This window comes from Accipiter gentilis, chromosome 5 (assembly GCF_929443795.1).
Source record: "Accipiter gentilis chromosome 5, bAccGen1.1, whole genome shotgun sequence".
Classification (NCBI taxonomy): Eukaryota; Metazoa; Chordata; class Aves; order Accipitriformes; family Accipitridae; genus Astur; species Astur gentilis.
In genome coordinates, this window is record NC_064884.1 from 34601916 (window position 1) to 34621199 (window position 19284).

The following is a 19284-nucleotide window of genomic DNA, read 5'->3' on the forward strand; positions in this document are numbered from 1 at the left end:
TCCCCTCTGCCTACTCACTGCTAAACACCAGCACTTCCAGGTAAGTTCGAGAAAGTGAAAATAAAGTAAACTCGCATGTTGGTGTGCTGTATATCACTTTTACTATGCAAATGATTGTTTAGAGAAGAATAAAAGGCTGTAAATATTTTGAGAAGTGGGCCCCCAGTGCCTCTTCAGTATGCCAAATGGCACTGTGTGCTTCGTAATTATGTAATATAGAGAATACCAGCTGGTTTGAATCGTTCTCAGGGGCTTTGGATGATATCGAAATGCTCGGCTCCCCCAGTGAGAGCCATAATCAAGCAAGTAATACCGTAAAGTCAGACCAAATTGACATTGAGTTGTTGGCTCTTAATACACTTTAAACCAGATGTTAATGCTGTACACTGTGATTTTAAAGTTTTGGGGGCTTTTTTTCTTAGATAAAGTATTGTTTCTCTGACAAAGTAATGCTCTGGTATGTAGACGCTCTCTCAGAAGTTGCATTTTATATTTTCTGAGGAGACAGATAGCCAGATGTTTATTTTCCACTGCTATGGCAAAGAATGGAAGGGGTACTTGTTTTGCTGTCACAAAGTAGTGCAAGGAGGCAGCGAACACACACATTGTTATGTATGTGGCATGACAATTGCTTAAAGCAAAGTCTTGGGAGCAAACTTGTCAATTCTTACAGTGGCACTAACTGAGAAGAAGTGGTAACTGCTTTCTGTTAACACGTAAAAATAGGCAAGCATCTTCATTTACAAAATTTTTGCAATTGGTTCTCTAGTGTTTTACAAAGCAACAACCACCTAGAATTTCTCCAGAGCTCGTGGTCTTTAGCTCTTTACAAAAATGTAGTATGAAACTAATCACAGAACTAGAGTCTATACTATTATATCCATTTTGCGCAATCTAATATAGACGCTGAGAAAGCTCTCAAGCTGTTGGTACAACTACACGCCTACTGAAGCATCACAATTAAACAACTCTCTTTCCATAGAGATTATGTCTTCCTTCATCATATTCTTAATTTTTTACAGCCATGCTGAGACAACTTTCAGTTTTTACAACAGGGCAAAGAGCTCCTTCCCTTTACATACCACAGCCTTCCAAGTCAAAGACCCTGTAAGCCAAAGAATGAACCATGTACCATTCACCATGTTTTCTATGCCTGTGACAGTAAGTGGAGCTGAACGTAACCGGAGAGGCTGCTCTTCCTTCTGTTTACGCTAGCAAGTGAAAAAACCATCTTACCTCCTACAGGCATCTAATGCAATAGTAGGATTGTCCTTACAGAAAAGGCCACTTTGCAATATGGAATGGAGGCCCAGCAATCAGGGTGCAGCGCACTGCCCAGGTGCTTAACAGCCAATCCTCCTGCACAACCAAGAAATATTTTACACAATGCCCACACAAATCCTATTCACAGTTATAATTTTCTCACAGTATTAGCCAAAAATCTGCCAAGTCCGAAGGACCAAGGACGGAAGCACGGCTGCCATGTGTCACACGTGATCATGACATCAGTCCATGTTCCTCTTCATCCTTCCTCCCCTCCTCATAGCCTTACCAGTTTGCCACTCTGATCCCTTGACAGCCATTCTGCTGGTTTTAGGCTGCTTTGCATGCTGCCGTCTGATCCGAGATGTGGGAAACAAAGAGTGCTAGGAGATTACAGGTGCTGTTAAACAAAGCTACTGCGTAAGGGATAGAGTTCAGCAACCGCTTGGCTGAAAGAAAATGAGAGGAATGCAAAAATGTACTGACTGCCTACTGTATATTATAATATCCCAAGGTGAACCGTAGTGACATTTCCTCCCTGAGACACTAATATAGCACAGACTTTGTATAGATACGTAGCAATTCATCACCAAAAATCAGTATAATACCCTTTTATCCTCTTGAATAAGCACTAAAAGATGTTTTACTGTATTATCAGTAGCCTCCTTCCAGATAGCTATGTTAAAACAAAAAATAGACAAGCCCTTAGGTAATAGGAATAAGCACAAGCAATTATGTTATCAATTATTCAGATGGATAACTACTTTGAAGAAGACAACACAGCTGTTTTAATAATTAATAATACTTAGGACACTAACAAACTACAATGTCACTTAAAAAGATTTCTATGGCCTATTGGACAAATATTTTTTGGAGGAACACATGAAAGTAAAGGAGCATTTGAGAGACTTCTACTTCGGTTATAGAAAGATTGTATCAGCATTTCAGGTTAGATTGCACTTTAAAAGTTACTTTCCACAACAATCTTTTATCCCAAATAAACTGTTCTAAAAATAATGTGGTAGTCTTGTACTTCAGTAGTTAATATTTTGTTTTCTATTGAGTCTATCTTTTTGAGGTTCTTTTTTCTTGTCAGTTACATTATTTTCAAGATATCAAAAACTGACTTTCAAATCTTCTTTTCCCAATGAAAGTCCATAAAGAATCCATATCAAAATGAAAATTTGTTGGGAATGGGTGCTGAGATAAACCTCTTGCTTGGAGTTCACTGGAATTTTAAGAAAATAAGAACAAGAAAATATCCCATCAGCTCTTGTATTCATAAAAAAAGTTCCTTTTGAGGAGCTTAAGAAAAATGTATGCAACTGCATTTTTGTACCTAGGTTACTAATTCTAGTTTCCTTATCTGTTTTATTAGGTTTTGTTAGTTCCATTTACCCAAGACAGAGGAGAGAATAGAGATTTTTGCCCTGAAGAACACTCGGAATTTTCTTTACAGGAGTGCCTAAAGATAGACTCCTAAATCTATACTTAGGTATCTAAGAAGTTTGGCTTTTTGACATGAATAACAAACAGCTCTCTTTGAAGGCATTCACCACCTTTTAAAATAACTGAAGGTAGGTTTTTGTTCAATGTCTAATTAAAGAATGGATTAATCTCTAATTTAGTAGGACGATTATTGTATCATTTAAGATTAAAATCGTTACTACAGACCTGTGCCTTTTCAAGACCAAGATCCTGTGGGAGGTTCAATACACATAATTTCAAGAATTAATCTGGAGCTGACTGTGGGATCAGAGCTATAGTTCTATTGCTTACATTTGTCCCTCTAAAAGGTAGTTATCCCCCAGGTTTCTTTCCCAGAATCGTCTCCTGGAACCATGCTTCACTGATTGCTTATGATTCAAGGACATGACTGTGCAGGAAATTCGTCACAGCAGGCTGGAGGGGTGTTCCATTTATGTTTGAAAAACTGCAGGCTCCATGGTAATATGTCTTCAGACTTGCCCCAGCACACTAACTACAGAGCAAACAGCTTCTCAGAAAACATCAACACCTGACTTCCAGAGGGAGTAAAAAGCAACGTGATTTTTGATTCACAACATGATGCCTGGCCTACTGACACAGGCATATTTAGAAAAGGATTTGCACATGGAAGCAATTTAACTACACTGAAGTTTAAGGTAACGAAAGCTTGTTTCAAAAGATACATGCAATTTCTATGTCAGACCTTAACTATCTGGAAAAGCAATGTGTGATTTCTTCAGCTAAACTGATAAATAGGGTTGCTTTGCTAAATTTTATTTTCCATCTATTTTTGATATTAAAAAAAATAATCCTTCACTTTGGGATTATTTATTGAAGCTGCTTCTTCCATAATTTTTAGAAGCTCATTTAATATTAATTAGAAAATTCTATGCAAACACCAAAATGTCAAGTATGTCACTGCTTTGGTAAACCTAAAAATAAGCAAAGATGACCTTTATTCAAGCACAACTATACAGGGACTGAACTGGAATGAATCGTAGGATTCAACTGGTTGGTATTTCTCCCTTTCTACCCCTACCTCCCCAAAGGCTGTAGCTAATGCCAAATTGACACCAGAGATTTTGGCTTGGAGAATAATAAAATAAGGGGGAAATTATTTAGCTATCATTACCAGTGGGATGGTTGTTATCAGAAATATGGGGATGAGATCTAAGATCAACCAGAAACAAATCAGAGATGACAGGTATACAACCATTACAAAAAAGGCGTTAAAATATAGCAACAAGAGAAGACTTAGCAATAGCAAAAACTTCAACCATAGACGGAAATTATAAAACTTCATAACATGCCGATGAAGCTCAAGTATTCAAATAATACTTGTATTTGCAAAAAGCAGAATGTGGTACTCATGGCATGAGAATGATGAAAGATTTTTTCATCATGTGAGTAACATAAGTGGATAAATACCTAACAGGGACTAGGGATAAGGATTACTAAATCAGCTTCTTTTTTACAATGACACCCCAAAGCTCTATGGAAATGGCTGGAGAGCTATTTCAACCACTATTACCAGTTTTTATATAAGCCTTGTAATACTCAGGAAACTTAAGAAATTTGTAAGCATGCTAACATTTCAGTATGCAACTAAGGCAAACAAAGAAGTATGAATGCCATGCATGAGAAAAGAAAATATTTCCAAAGATTTGGGTTTGGGAGCATGTGAATACAATTAAACACTATATTTGGGGTTACATAATGGAAGTCTTGGCAGCCATACCAAGTTCTAGTATTTTAGGCGGTTATAAATTGGTAACTATTAAGTTGGGATATTCTTAGAATTTTGTACTGGTTCACTTAGAACCACCTTAACTACTAAGAAAATAGCGCAACACTGGACAATACCAGTAAAGCGTACATTCAGAACACTAAGTGATCTAAAATTATCTAATACTGAATCATTCTTAAAATGCTGAAAGTGTGATTTTGTAACATTGAATACTGGAGACAATCCCATTAAGCATTTTAAAAAATAATCTAGGAGTAAATAAATAAAAAAAAACATTGCTGATTTTTCAAATTACACAAAAGACTGCTAGTATACTCTGATATGGAGAAGGAAGTAGTGCATGAAAGGCAAGCACACGTAGGAACTGCAAACGCAGGCTACACTAACAGAACAGGAGGTTTGAACCCTGGAAAATGGTGAAGCTGAAAAAGATTCAGAGAGAACATGAACTCCCAGGACGGTTTAATGACAAGAGGTACTAATGAAATCCTTGGGCATGAGCAAGGAGGATTAAGCAGAAATAATGACTTCAACACAGTGCTAAATTCACATGAGAGCATTTCACATGTATTTGGCATGCATAAAACAAAAATTATTTTCAGAAACTGAAGAAATTTCAGGGACAACTCAAAAAGAATTCAGTTAAGGGATCTCTGTGTAAAATATTCAGAAGAGATCTGTATATGTCCCACATCAAGAAAATGATTGCAGGATGATCAGATAAGCAGTGCCTCTATCCCATCCCATGCCTGAAAGGCACCACTGCCTCACTCAGCAGTTCTGCAGGCAGGAATCACCCCACAAATGGTGGGCCGCATCCCCCCATATGTATTCTCTGTCCCCCTGTATGAAAAGGGAGAACACAGACTGGACTCCTCTGCTGGAAACCCCATGGGTCAGGTTGCAGTGACCAGTGCTAGCCCCTGAAAGAAGAAAGGGATAGCTGGAGCTGGAGCCAGCCAGCTCTCATGAGAAACGGGCATGATGTTTTAACTGGGTATGTGCAGGTACCACACAGTCAGCCCAGGTGTCTGGAACTTCGGTCTTCCTGGGTTTGCCCAGTGAATGGCATCTCGATCTGGAAGCAGCAGCAAGGGCAGCTTGGGAGAGTGCAGCTGTGCGTTTGCAGGACCCATCCGCACTTGCTTTTCGTGATTAGGAAATTCAATATTAGCTGCTCTGGAGGAACAGATGTTGCCTGACTCTGTTCAGCTAATTGACCAAATCCAGGTAAAAACCTTACAAGGCAAAGACTAGTTGAAAATTAGCAATGTTTTACAGGCCTTCTTTTCAAATTATATTTCTGAAGTGGGAGGCATTAGATTGGGAATATGGAAGATTTTAAAAGATGAAAGGAAAAACATGTTTAGGTATTTCTACAATTAATGTAAGACATTAAGCATTTGCCTTACAGATTCCCTGGAAATATAACAGTAACCTTCCAGCACCATTGTGTACATGACAAGTCAAGTCACCAACACGTCCCGTGTGACTGCAGATTGTGTGAACTATTAAGACCATGAAAGCCAAGGAAATTCCCCCTCAGAAACAGAATACTTACACACCTATTCCTAAATCATATACAGACAATGTCATATAGAAGATACTTGCTCGATTAGTACTGCGATAGCAATTTTTTCCTCTCTATATTTGTCCCTCTGTTAGTAAGTGCTTTTAGATTCACCCAACTACAAACGCCACAGAAGTTTAGAAACTTATAAACTTTACCCATTAGAAGGGTTGTTTTCAGTCAGAACCATTATCACTGGAAGAAATAATCCATTCTGATTAGCCATTTAGATATATTTTCAGAAAAAAAAATTGCAAGTATTTAAAATCCATTAGTTGAACAGACTGTGAATGAGGCTTCTGTTGTTTGCAGTCTTATTAAAAGTTAGAAAACACTGCATTTTTATAAAAAAAGCTAATTGAAGATGGGTTGGTAGGGAACAGACTGTGACTGTTTATAAATTGAATTAAATTCTGAAATAGCATCCATTTTAAAGTTTGTCTTCCACTTTAATCTGTTTCTCCTTTTGCACACAGAAAGCTTGGTGAATGTTGGAGGAATTGAAAGAAACTGGCACAATACCCATTCATCTCAGACTCCTGTATGCAATATTCTTTCCTCCCACTCCAGCTCAGAGATCATACTGCTCAAAAAGCAGGATTTTACGGGTTTTGACAGCTGGTATTTTAGATGTTAGGCACCTAATATCTTTTGAGTATCTGGCAGAGAAGTTTAATCTCTTGGCCAATCATTTTTATATCTACCTGTCCTACAGATTCAGCATTCTAGTTGTGCACTGTTGGGAGAAATATCAGAACATATCTGTGGCAATTTTTTGTTGTAAAGGCTTTATTTATTAATACCTACAAAGATAATTTTGCTCCAGTTATAAATCAGGTTAGCCAAAGTCCAAAGAACTCATCTCACAGTAAGAAATGGTCAAGATTAACCTTCTGGGCCATGAGCTGGTCCTGTGGCTGGGCACTTACTGCAGCCCATACAGACCTGGCTTTTCAGAAGTGTGGTTCTACTTATAGCAAGGCACTAAACAGGCATCTACACTTTCTAGAGAGATCAGGAATGTCCTTTCATGCAGCAATACAGAATATGAAAGCCAGAAAGGAGAATGAGGAAATACTGGTCTCGCTTTTATAGCACTGCTGTGAAAAACATAATTTACCATAGCTGACATTCTGGGTGACTGAGAGAGGAAGCAAAAAAGAGAGCGAGATGTAAAAAAAAGAGCTAGCAGAGGGATTCTTAACAGACAGTTAGAGGGTCTCTTTAAGGAGGAGTGCCCCCTCAACCACAGAGAAGAGTACAAGAGCTAGAAAAGAAGAAATCCCGGTGAGATGAGGCTGCGGGTTACAGATGCAATACATGGAAGCAAAGCAAGCAGGTCATTTTTACAAGAGAATAGATCTTGAACAGTTAAAATATAGCAATATATGTATGACAGGCAAAAAGAGGGAAGGAGGGGTATATATATTGGGTAGCCATGAGATTTGGAAAGTAGAAAGACATAGGAGTTTGCAAGAAGGAGAGGATAAAGAAAAGGTACATGTCTTAGAAGGCAGATGGGGAGGGATATTTTGAAGTGGAGTGTATCTAGGGATGGTGTGATGGATGATTTGGAGGGAAAATATCAGGAGGTTTCAGGCAACAGAAAAATAGAACTTTAGCTTGACAAGAAATGAAATAGATGCTTGGTAGAAGTTTTGGGTTTTGTTTGTTTGTTTGTTTGCTTTAAAGGAGCTTCAGAGTTAAATAGTCAATAAAGAGAAAGGGCCATTGATAGAAAGACGGTATGGAAAATATGGGTAGTTTAAGGAACAAAATCCAAGGAATCGGTATTGGATGGCATTTTTCCACTTTAAAAGGCTGACTATCTACTCAAGAGAGATGCCTAAGGTACACAAGATACAGATGGAGTTTGAGTTGGCCTCAAGAAAGATCAGAAGCTAAATCAAAGATGCAGTAAGTGGAGAGAAGTAAATAAGTGTTGGCAACCAGAGATACAAAGACTACCTGCATCCATGACAAATGGCAGAACAAACATTAACCAATCTAAGCATCCTAAACAAGCCAATAATTAATCAAGGCAGCATATAAATAAATCATATTTAACAATAGTTGAAGCCACATGGTTTCTCAGGATAAAGAGGCATGAGATTCATCAATTTTCAGAGGTCTTCAGTATTCCCACCTGCTATATTCTATTTTTTTTTTCATATGCTGTACACCTGCAAGCTAAAGGACATATTAACAGCACTTAAGTATGTACAGCTCTCTCCAAATACTCATCTCAAATTGATTACTGGAGTACATATTTACTGCCTAAGCTGCAACTGAAATTACTGAAGGACTCAAAACAATCTTAGAAGACGATGATAAGCAACGTTACACAACAAGCACTTATTATTGTTTTAAGTCCTGCCAGAAAGTAGACACGCACTGTGATATTGATATGAAAAGATCAGTTACTTATTTCCATTGAATTAACAGGAAATGACTTGACAACGTAAAAGGAAAAAAAAGCACTATGTTTTTTTCCTCTTCTGGGTGTGCACTTGTAAAGCTATCACATCTTGTCATGATCAGAAGGAAAAAACCTCACAAACATTTTGCAAGAAGTTTTTTCCAATCTACTTAAATACACCTAAAACGTGTAGAAGTACGCATTTTGGCAGAGGTCTGAAAAGTTACTCAAGTCTCACTCAAGCCTATGAATCAGAAACTGAGATAGTGTTACTGTTGGTAAGTCAGGCAGCTTCTGGGATTCTCTAGCAGGGAGCTATTATTGCACTTTGCCCACAGGTATCCATCAACCTCAACCACCTTTGCTGGTGCATTTCTTATATTTTTAACTCCTCCATTTCATTTTATCCTGTCTCAGCTTTTGGGTCCAGGAGTTCAGAAATGCAATTTCTCTCTTTCACCACTTCAAAAGCATCCTGTTTGTTCAGCTGTCCCCATCATCTGTGAGTGCTTCAACCTCAGTGTTTTAGGCTTTTTTCTCACCCAGGACAGCACAGTACCTGTGGGATTTGTCCTGTGTATCTTCACAAGACTGAAAATAGTACCAGTGAAGCAATACATCACAGATTTGTCAGTATTACTATATGGCTCCTTGTGAAAGTGCTGGCAGCAGGACAGTTCAGAAGGTCTGTCTGCCAGCCAAAGAAGGTTATTATTTGTTATCAGCTGCTAGTACCAATATAAGCCATGTTATGGGACTATCATAGAGAGAATTGTCCTTGAAATAATTTTTAGGCCCATTTTAGCTCCTTGGCTTTAAAATCTAAGACCTTGGGCCAGAGCAAAGTTTTGTTCTGTGTCAAGGAATTCCATGACTGGTGAGAAGCTGTACCCTTTTACTGTTCCAAACCTGCCTTCTGCCAGCTTCAGTTCAGCTCCCTCTTACTTACAGAGAAAGATGCGATCAGCCTGTCCAGGCCACTCTTGGTTCTCCTGAGTATTAATGGTGAGCTCAATGCTTTCATTTTCTGTGTGAAGTTCAGACTTTTTTCTACATGCACCACTTTGTATCTATTTACATTGCATTTCATCTCTCATTTCACTGCTCAGTCACTGATTCCTGTAAGTTCATCTTGTAGTTTGTTATTGATGAACCTTGTCTTTACAATGCTAAGTTAATTTTAATATCATCAACAGATTTGGTTACATCTATATTCATGCTATTATTTCTATTCCTTGTTTTCTGTCTTTTGACCCACTATCTGTCTATGCAAGGAACTGTATAGGCAGCAATCCTGTAGTCACTTAAATTGCCTTAAAACTTTTGGGAAAGAAGTCTTGTTGAAGGCCACCTGGAAATTCTGACAATCTCCTTTACCCATGTACTTGCTGACAACTTTGAAGAATTCCAGTGGCTTTGTGAGTCAAGCGCTCCATTTAAAAAGCCACCATGAATGTTCATCGTATTTATCCATGTGTCAGGTAATTCTATTTTTTACCACAGTTTTAATTCATTTCCCTGAAAATTATATTTGTCTGTTACAGACTAACACCTGTATAGATTACAAGTCTATGTTAACCCTGACTTCCCAGAAAGCCTGTTTAAAAACTGGTGTCACGTTTGCCACCTTCCATCCTCAGGTGCCAGAGTGGTTTCTGTGATGAATTATAGGCTGCTGTTAGTTACACAACAATGATGAATAAACACTTTTTAAAACCAAACCAAAACAAGTTGTTTTCAGCTAATGATGTGTCTAAAGGATTTAGAGCTGTTGCTCTACTTTCTTTCAACTGCACCTGACTGCTTATGTACTTAAAATTGAAAGTACTATCCCTCTCAGTTATCCAAAGAGAGAAATTTTCTGATTTACTGATAACGCCCAGAAACTGGTTTGTATGCAGTACCTGCTAGTATGTCTCTATCACTACTGGCAAAAGCAACCACAAGAACACAAACCTTAAATGGCATCCTTCCTAAGAATTCCTGCTTAAAATTAATTGGATATGATGACTTCCTGTTGTTTCCAGACTTTGGTGTAATTAGGTTCATATTTAATTATAATTGAAAACAGCTAAATTTCCACCAGAGGGCTGTTTAGTTGTGAACTTTTGTCATCTTAAAGGCCTCAAATGAAAGACTGCAATGGATTTAACGAAACTGAATATCTCTGATGCAGATACCTGTCACCTATGTCAGTGCTTCTCAATAAACTCATCTCAACAATTTTGTTCTCCTGTCTCACCAGCAACTGAAGTGGTCAAGCAGTTGGATTAGCGGATCGTTATAGGTCCCTTCCAACTGAAATATTCTATTTTGTTCTATTCTATTCTATTCAACCATTGCTACTTGGCGTTACTTCTAAGAAATACAAATTTAAATTATGTACAGAAAACATGCACTAGCCATAATGCAATGCTATCTACAAACGTTCATACTAGGTTAGCTTACTAGACTATTTGTTCTACTGTGCGATTAATGAGGAAAACATTACTGTAGGTAGTAAATCCACATAAATGACAAAATGATATTTAATATATTGAAAACAGTCTGTACATACACAGTCTCATTTTATTCCAGTTACAAAAGTTGTGTCTAATAAAGACACAATAAATGGCACATGACTGAATCACCAACACATTTTCTTCCAGCCTTGATTTGAGGAGGGTTCTCTATGCTTCACCAAGCAGAGAAAGATGGTTTTCTTCCTTGCATCAGACACAAGCAAGTAGAAGATTTTGTATATTTGTCTCATGACAACATTTCATCTTAATACAATCTGGTCACAGCAGCTACTGCAGAAAATTGCTCGCAGTTTGCTGGCACCATGGGAAACCATCATTACTGACAAGATTGAGAAACCCATCAATGACAATTCAGGACTCAATCTAACTGTGGCACCCAAGTGCTGTGCTTTTTTATTAGGGCTATTTTCTTGCATCTCTTTAATTCTTATTCATGTCCGTTGGTCCTTGACTCACATTGCGATTCAATGCAATAAAGGCTTCAGCTCAACAGAATTCAATCTCAGAAATCATCAAAAAGTAAGATTTATGTAGTAGTTTTTAGAAAACCTTATGACAGCCACCAATTCAGGTGAGGAGACGTAAGCTCTTCTTCAACAGTATTACAAAGATGTTCACCTATCTCCTTCACAAAGGAATCACACAGGGCAGCCTGTTCTGTATCATGTTGTGATGACATAATTCACTTTCTCCGTGGATGTTTGGCAGAAACCAGTTACCACCTGTGCCAGCAACTTTGTTTAATAAGTTTGGTTGAAACTCATCTATCAAATGGTAGTTTTTTTACAGAAAAAAAGAAATTTACCTTTCAGTCTCACAATCACTCACCCCAAATTAGACTAAAGCCATCACTGCTCTTAAAAATTAGTTAAATAGGGTACAGAACTATGCTTTTGAAAATATATGACTTCCTGAGCTTGCAAATGTCACACAACAACCAGTAGAAAACAAGAACCCAAACCCACAAGTCTATTTTTCCTGTACTTCCTTGTACTGCAAATAGTATAGCTATGTGAGCAAGGGAGAGAGATGCTAAAATTCTAGAAACAGGACAAAAATACATCCTTTGGCATGAGACACAAAGATTCATACTGTCTTCAGCTGAAGTTGATGCACCTGTCATTCCTATGCTGCACCAGTTCTCTGGCCTTCATCTGCAGTACAAATCTCTTGTTTCATACAAATCTACTATTCCATACAGTGGCAAAAATTTACAGCTATCTTTTCCCAAAGCAGAGTTAATCAAACCTGTAATCAGTATCTCATTTGCGGGGGGTGTGGGGAGTGGGATTATTCTTATTTTTTCTTTTCTTATAGAAACCTTCAGTCCCTATCTGGAAGACCTCTCAAAAAACTACATCCCCGATCTCTCACTGGTAAGTGGTAGGGTATTCTAGCTTTTGATTTTCATCAGTTATTGAAAACCAATCTTGAAATAAACTCAAAGGACCTTTTTTCCAAATTTAGTACAGATTCTCAATTTCTGAATACCCAGTTTGGAGAATAACTCGGGGTGGGGGGCGGGGGAGTGGATTTTGGCTTTTTTTAATGTTACACAGTCAGGCACAGAAAAGAGGTTAGGCACAAAGAATACCACTGCAGGAGGGTGCTGAAGATAGGTCACGAGATTTTTCAAGGTATTAAAGAAAAAAAAAAAGTATCTGGCTGGCCTTGTTTTGTAGCCTAAGGCTGGTTCCATCCCAAGTGAAGTCATCACCAACTAGCTTCATTACGGACATCACATTAAGCTATCATGTCATTAAACAAGCAGAGTGAATTAGGTCAATGCTAAGAAACAATTCCTCTCTCCCTTTCATCATTACATTACACAGATCCAAAAAGAGACACCAGATAGATCATGGTCCAAAGCTAGTATTGGCAAAAACACTAGCAACCCAGCAAGACACAGCCAAACTTTCATCTGGGAAAGCGATACTGTGCAAATGGAAAAAAAACATCTGTGTGTTAGGGTATGCTGACCTGTTCTGAACCATATGTTCAAATTATTCTCAAAGAAAGCAGGTGGCAAGACCTATTCATTCTTTACATAAGTAAAATAAATGTAAAAAACACAAAAAATAAAAACATATCTGACACTTAATTACAGTCAGGAAATAGGATAAGTAGACATACAGCTTAAAAAGCCAGGATGTTTTTTTACCCAAATTAATTTCCTTATATGATTTTTTTTCTTTTTCTAGCCCCCATCTGTTTTTAATCTTCAGACTGTGAACTGTTCTTTTGCCTCATTACATTCCTCATAATGATCTTTTTTTCACTTATATCTTTGAGTCATATAGTGGGATAATTATTACTAACAATATACCTAGGAATTTTTTTACCTGCTGGTACTTCTAACTATTAAATTTTTATTAATTCTTAGGATGTGTTCTCAATATTCACTTGTTTACTTTTTTTTGTGAAAAAAATTATTCTGGGCAAAGATAATTCCACTTTAGCTTATAGGTTCCTTCCTATCAGGTACATTTAAACTTGCACTGAGCAGTACTTACACTGAAATGGTAGAAAATACAGTATATAAATATTACCATTTGTATTGAGTTTTGAAGCCTCAGATCTGAGTGTAAACTAAGGTAAATTGTCAGCTACACATACATATGCATATGTGCACACACACATTTTTCATTGTTTTACTTGAAACTTCTTAAAGATATAAAAGTCTATTCAGGAGACTTTAGGTTATTGTTGAATGAAACCACAATGTTTTAATTCATCCCTGTAATTTGTCTCTCTGAATTTACTCCATAATAGTTGCTACTTTCTTCTTTATGTGCAATCTGATTTTGAATAAATTTTAGTTGCAATAAGGCTTACACTGTGGAGAACCAGTACTCTATGGAGAAGATAAAAAATCTTAACACTAATCCTAGAGAAACCAGTGTGGGTAGGATCCAACCTCTTTATCTGCTTCTTCTCTCAAGGTCCCCACAAGACAGCAGTTCCATTTTTTTTCTGTCATCTAACTTGATCACCTGTGCCAATCACCCTGTCCTAGGGGTACATTATTTATACTCCAGGAAACATATTAATTTTTATAATAGGGAGAATATTTATTCAGCACAGAAATGTAAAGTGTGAGTCTTTTATACCTTCTAAAATAGAAATAGTCTGATGAAATAAGGTATTGCTCTATGGTCCAAGGAATGGGATCTCATAGTTACAGACTATAGACAGTCTTAAAGTCAAGTCATTCTAAGAGTTACTAGGAAGATCAGACTTCTGTAAGGGATATTTTTCCTATGGTTAAAGCCTACAAACTGTGATTAAAATCAGGGGCATTAGAATTTAGAATGCAATCTGTAGATTCTACAGGTCTTCATTAGGTGAACACATTGCAATCAAATCAGAAAGGAAAAGAAAAACATTTTTTCTTTAAAAAGAAGCTTGAAAATGATGTTATTAATGCGTGTATCCTATGTTCACACAAGGACTTGCAAAGTAGAATGAGCTTACTCTTGTCCTAACCAATTTTACATCCAGTTTTCAAATAGGAAGCAGTGGACTCCACAGGCTAAATGTGATGATGCTTTTTTAAATATGAAAAAAAAAAAAAAATATCAATGGACTGAAAAAAAATCTATTCAACTCCAAAGTTACAAAATTAACTGTTCCTTAACCTGAGGTACAATGGAACTCTATGAATTTCCCCACTGGAAAGACATACTTTTTTTTTTTTTTTTTTTTTTTTTTTTTTTAGTGTGAGATGTGTCTTTGCATGGCACTCTGTTGAGAGAAAAGCACTGATGGAAGGAAGCCAGTCACAGAGAAGGATGACGCTAGCTGTGGTAACAGTGGCTTTAGATAGCAAATGTACTACCTGTGATGCAAAAACACATTTACCCTGCATTTCTGTTCATTGCAGCAAATACTGTATTTATGAAATAACCAGATTGCATGACAAATCCGTACAGAAATACTACAAGTCTCTTCCACAATACAGTTCAACACACTTTGATTCTCTTCCCCAAAACCACTCTATAGGATTGGGATATGCACACGTGCTTAATCACAGATATGCAGAAGTTCACATATGCTCAGCCTAATCAACTGTTTCTGGACACAGGAAAATAGTGATACAACCTAAGCTGTTCGGGCTGCACAAATAACTTGTGTAGAATTCTGGAATATATTAGGTACTTGTGGAGTCAAAGCTAAAACTGGATTGCTTGAGAACCTTTTCCATACATTCAAAATATGCATAGAAAAGAATTTCCTGTCCTTACATGTCTTTAACTGCTCACTCTTCCTCATGGCAACAAAAACTACTCATGTGCCGGACTTTTTTCCTCATTATGTCAATCCTTTCTAGTCAAAACAAAAGCTCTGGAAAAATTTTGTCTAAAGCGAATGTCTACTAAGAAGTGCCCTGCCCACATATGGAGGAATTAACTGAAAGGAAAATTATTTGATTGGTGAAGCTATCCTAAGTTTTAGGCAAACGGGCATCCTAAGTTCATTCACTGTTCAGGTGTTCCTGGGGTCAGTAGTTTATTCCCATCTACTACCTGTGAGATCAGAACCACATCAGTGTCATGCCTCTATTACTTGAAGCTAATTTTGGTTGTCTTTTTATAAGTTGGAATGATAATAAATAATCACACATACAATTAGGGCAGTGAGAGACTGCCATTAAAAGTCTTCAACATATGTCTGGTTGCTCAACTAGGATGAAGGCAGCCTCTCTTTAACACAAATCTAATTAAAAACAGCTTACATACAGCGTCTCTAGAGTATGCTGAGACAATATGGAAAATATGCATATTTAAAATCCCTGGATTTAAATTTAGCATAGCAAAGAATGCAAAGAATGTAGAAAGAGTACTTTAAATGAAATTTAGAATCCCAAGTATTTTTTTCTCTTTTCCAGGTAAGATCTTAGGTTATTTGCGCACATTTGAAAATTTTATCTTTGGTCTATAAGACAGGTTTTCCAGCTGGGTCTCAGATTCTGTAGACAACACCCCAGATGAGTTACCTGGCCGATATCAGCACAGATATTATTTGATAGAAGTACTGGAGCTTTACATAATTCTGCTCATTCTTTAGAAGGCCCAGGAAGATCTCATGAAGAAGCATATTCTCCATTAAGCAGAAGTGATTGAAAATGCACCCCTAAAATAAGGGTCTCTCTCCCAAGCGCTGTGGTCCAAAGCAATTTCTGAACAGCATCTAGCACCAGGAAGAAAATGAAATTACAGAAAGTAATCTGAGCAGGAAAGATGGAAACATCCAGATATATGGAAGGCAATTGCAAGAGATCTAAACCACATTATGTATTTTGAGGCATGGATGCTGGTGAAAAGAAAAACATGCAGACAATAGTCTGATAGCAGCAGATTCCTGTGTTCTTGATGTGTTTTGGTTGGCAATCACGCAGAGGGAGCTAACTGTACAAGTGCATTGAATGTAGCTACAGAGAGTCATACCTCATGTAAGACCGACACATTTGTTCTAAAACATGTATGTTTTAAGCTTGAGGACAGAAAATAAATTAAACCTTGAGAAAGGTTTGTGGCTGATCTAAGGCTGAAAAGCTGTTTGCAACTCTGAGAGGATTAGCTGAGATAAAAGACCAACTCTTGATCAGACTACAGGACAGAAATCTCAGAGGGAGATTTCGAGGAGACTTAGAATTAGTCCTTTACAAGGTGATTCTCATTTTCCCAGCAACAGCTACCACATTGACCAGGCTGAAGTTTCTGACACCATAGGCAAGATTAAAAATGCAAAGGTATCACAAGGAATGGCTGGAAGCAAAAAGCAAGTAGAGCTAGTTCAATGTATATTTAATAATACCTGAAGCTTGCGCAAAGTGCTAAAATAGGGATAATATAATGAAGCAAAAACCCCCAAGGGATGCCGTTTATTTTTAAGAAAGGTTAACAATATGCAGAATCAGCTGACATACAGAAGGAGTGGTAGCAGCACTGTGACTGTATGACACCATACACCAATTGCCTACAGTCCATTAGGAACCCAAAACAGGCATCCTTGGACTGTTTACTCTTCAACCCATTCTTCATTTTCAGAAATGCACAGTCAAGAAACATTTTCATTTCAATCTCCTAGCAACAAAATAAGTATCTTTGCATATGGAGAAGCACTTTAGGCTGTGGAGAGGTGTCTGTCATCTAAGTTCCAGTGTACCTACCTCCACCTCCACTCCCCAAAGAAATAGTCAGTAGATGTGTTCAGAACAAATCATGCACAAATGACTATGGCAGCCTGCACTGACTGAAACGGGAAGCTCACACTGGGCAGACCTCTGTGGGGCATCCAGTAGTTAGCACAGTTGCTGGTAGAGGCAGGACCCAGGCATTCCTACCCTGAGAATATTTGAACCCCACTGCTCAGGATTGCCCTACTCATCTGATAAGAGGCAGGACTGAGAGGGAACTGCATCTGCTTGGAGCTGGGAAACCAAGAATGGAAGAGGTGAAGGGCTGAAGAGAGAATGGGCATGAGAAAGGCTGATACAGTAGCTCTGTTCCCATTCAAAGATCATTGCATACACCTTAAAATGGTTTTGAGAACAGGGACCAGCATCCTGAACTCCCAGCGGAGTTTGCTTTTCACTAGGCTTTGTGTGTTTTGACATTTAACTTTACATTTAATAGCCTACTATTACCGTAGACTATAGTTTGCAATTTGCAACTACAATTTCCTAGGAAACCAATAACTTAAGAAGCCTAAGAGCAGGTTAAAGTGCTCACAGTCTGGTCTGCCTGAGCGCTTGACTATACCAATGAAAAAACAGCAATTTATGAATGCTTAAATTACATAGGTAGGAGAGGATGGGTCAAGGTCATGCTTCTGTACTTTGCATTTCTGATTTTATACAGAAGCAAAATATGCAGGGCAGCTCTCCAAAGTTTTACATGTCATTCAATTCTGCTGCTGACCTGCTTAAAAACTTGAACTTTATTCTCATGGAATGACAGAGAAAACAGTGTGAAGCTGCATTTTCCTTGATAGTTCAGATCTCATCAGGAAATGTCCAGTTGCTGAGTCAGTAAGTTTTTTAAAAAGCTTCTCCATAAAGCAACTCTAATACTGGATTACTTCCAGCCTACTTTTTGTCCTCTTGTTGAATTGTGGGGCATGGATTTTTCAAACAAAGCCCTTGCTGCCTGCCATTAATCCTTTTGGGTAAGCAAATCAGCAAGCCTTTTAATCACCGGGATAGATACAACCACTCCTAGCAAAGCATCACAAACCATCTGCCAATTTCACAACTATCAGATCCATGAGTGAATGAAAGTACAAGATAAACAGCATGGTATGGAATGCCACAGCTGAATAAAAAATTAGAACCAGCACAGGGGAGACGGATTACTGCTTTATTGTACTACAATCCACAGAGCAGTTAAATCTCGACATATCATTCCTATTATGGCAGTCTTTGCTCCAAACTGCAAGTCTAAGCATAAACACATTTCTATGTATTATGAGAAGAGAAGAATGCAGTTACATACCTAACAAATATGAACGTAATGTACATTTTCACAGGCTAACTTGTTCCCCTTGCCTACAATCATGCTATATCCACAACAGCACTTCAAAATAAATAAAAGTCTTTGTACCCTTCTCTCTCACAAATGTTGTAATTTGTGTCCTATATCGTTATATAAAACCAAAACTGCTCAATGGGATATGAAATACTCCTTCAAAATGCTGCCAGGCCAATCTCACAACAGTAGTTGCTAAAACTAGGTGCAAAACAAAACCCAGGTCAGGTCTCTTTTGAAACAGTTGAATATGGAGGGTTGCAGGGGAGGGGAGGAAGGGTCACAGTCCTCCGTCTGCACATTTGGATTGGAATAATTTATCCATTGATTTGTTTAACATACCTAATCCTTCTAGAGAAAATAATAAAGGAGAAAAATCCCTAAACTATGTTGAAACCTGAAATCACTGAAGAAAAAAGATTATGTCTAACCACCATCACAACTCATAAGAATCAATGCTGGCTCCAAGCAGAACAAAGGAAACAGCTTGGAGCTCAGCTCAAAAGCGCTGGCAACCAGTCCTCCGGGGCCCCTTCTGAGCTTCCCCAAACCATGCAAAGATCAAAATACTCACCTCAAGCCTTTCCAGTGTAAGTTCAAAACTCAGAGAGCCAACTACTTAACAGTTACAGCCAGAAAAAAAGGCCAGCAGTAAATACAGACTGTAAAAATTATAATTGATGTTTCCCTTCCCCTCCTTCCAGGCAGAGATTCCACCTCCATAGGCAGCAGCTGCATTGAAAGTT

General features: G+C 37.9%; 1 protein-coding gene across 3 annotated transcripts in view; it reads right to left on the bottom strand.

Moving 5' to 3' along the window:
- The window catches only part of LOC126038598 (SAM and SH3 domain-containing protein 1-like), a 573090-nt gene that overhangs the window by 384232 nt on the left and 169574 nt on the right, over positions 1–19284 (bottom strand). The window lies entirely within an intron of this gene.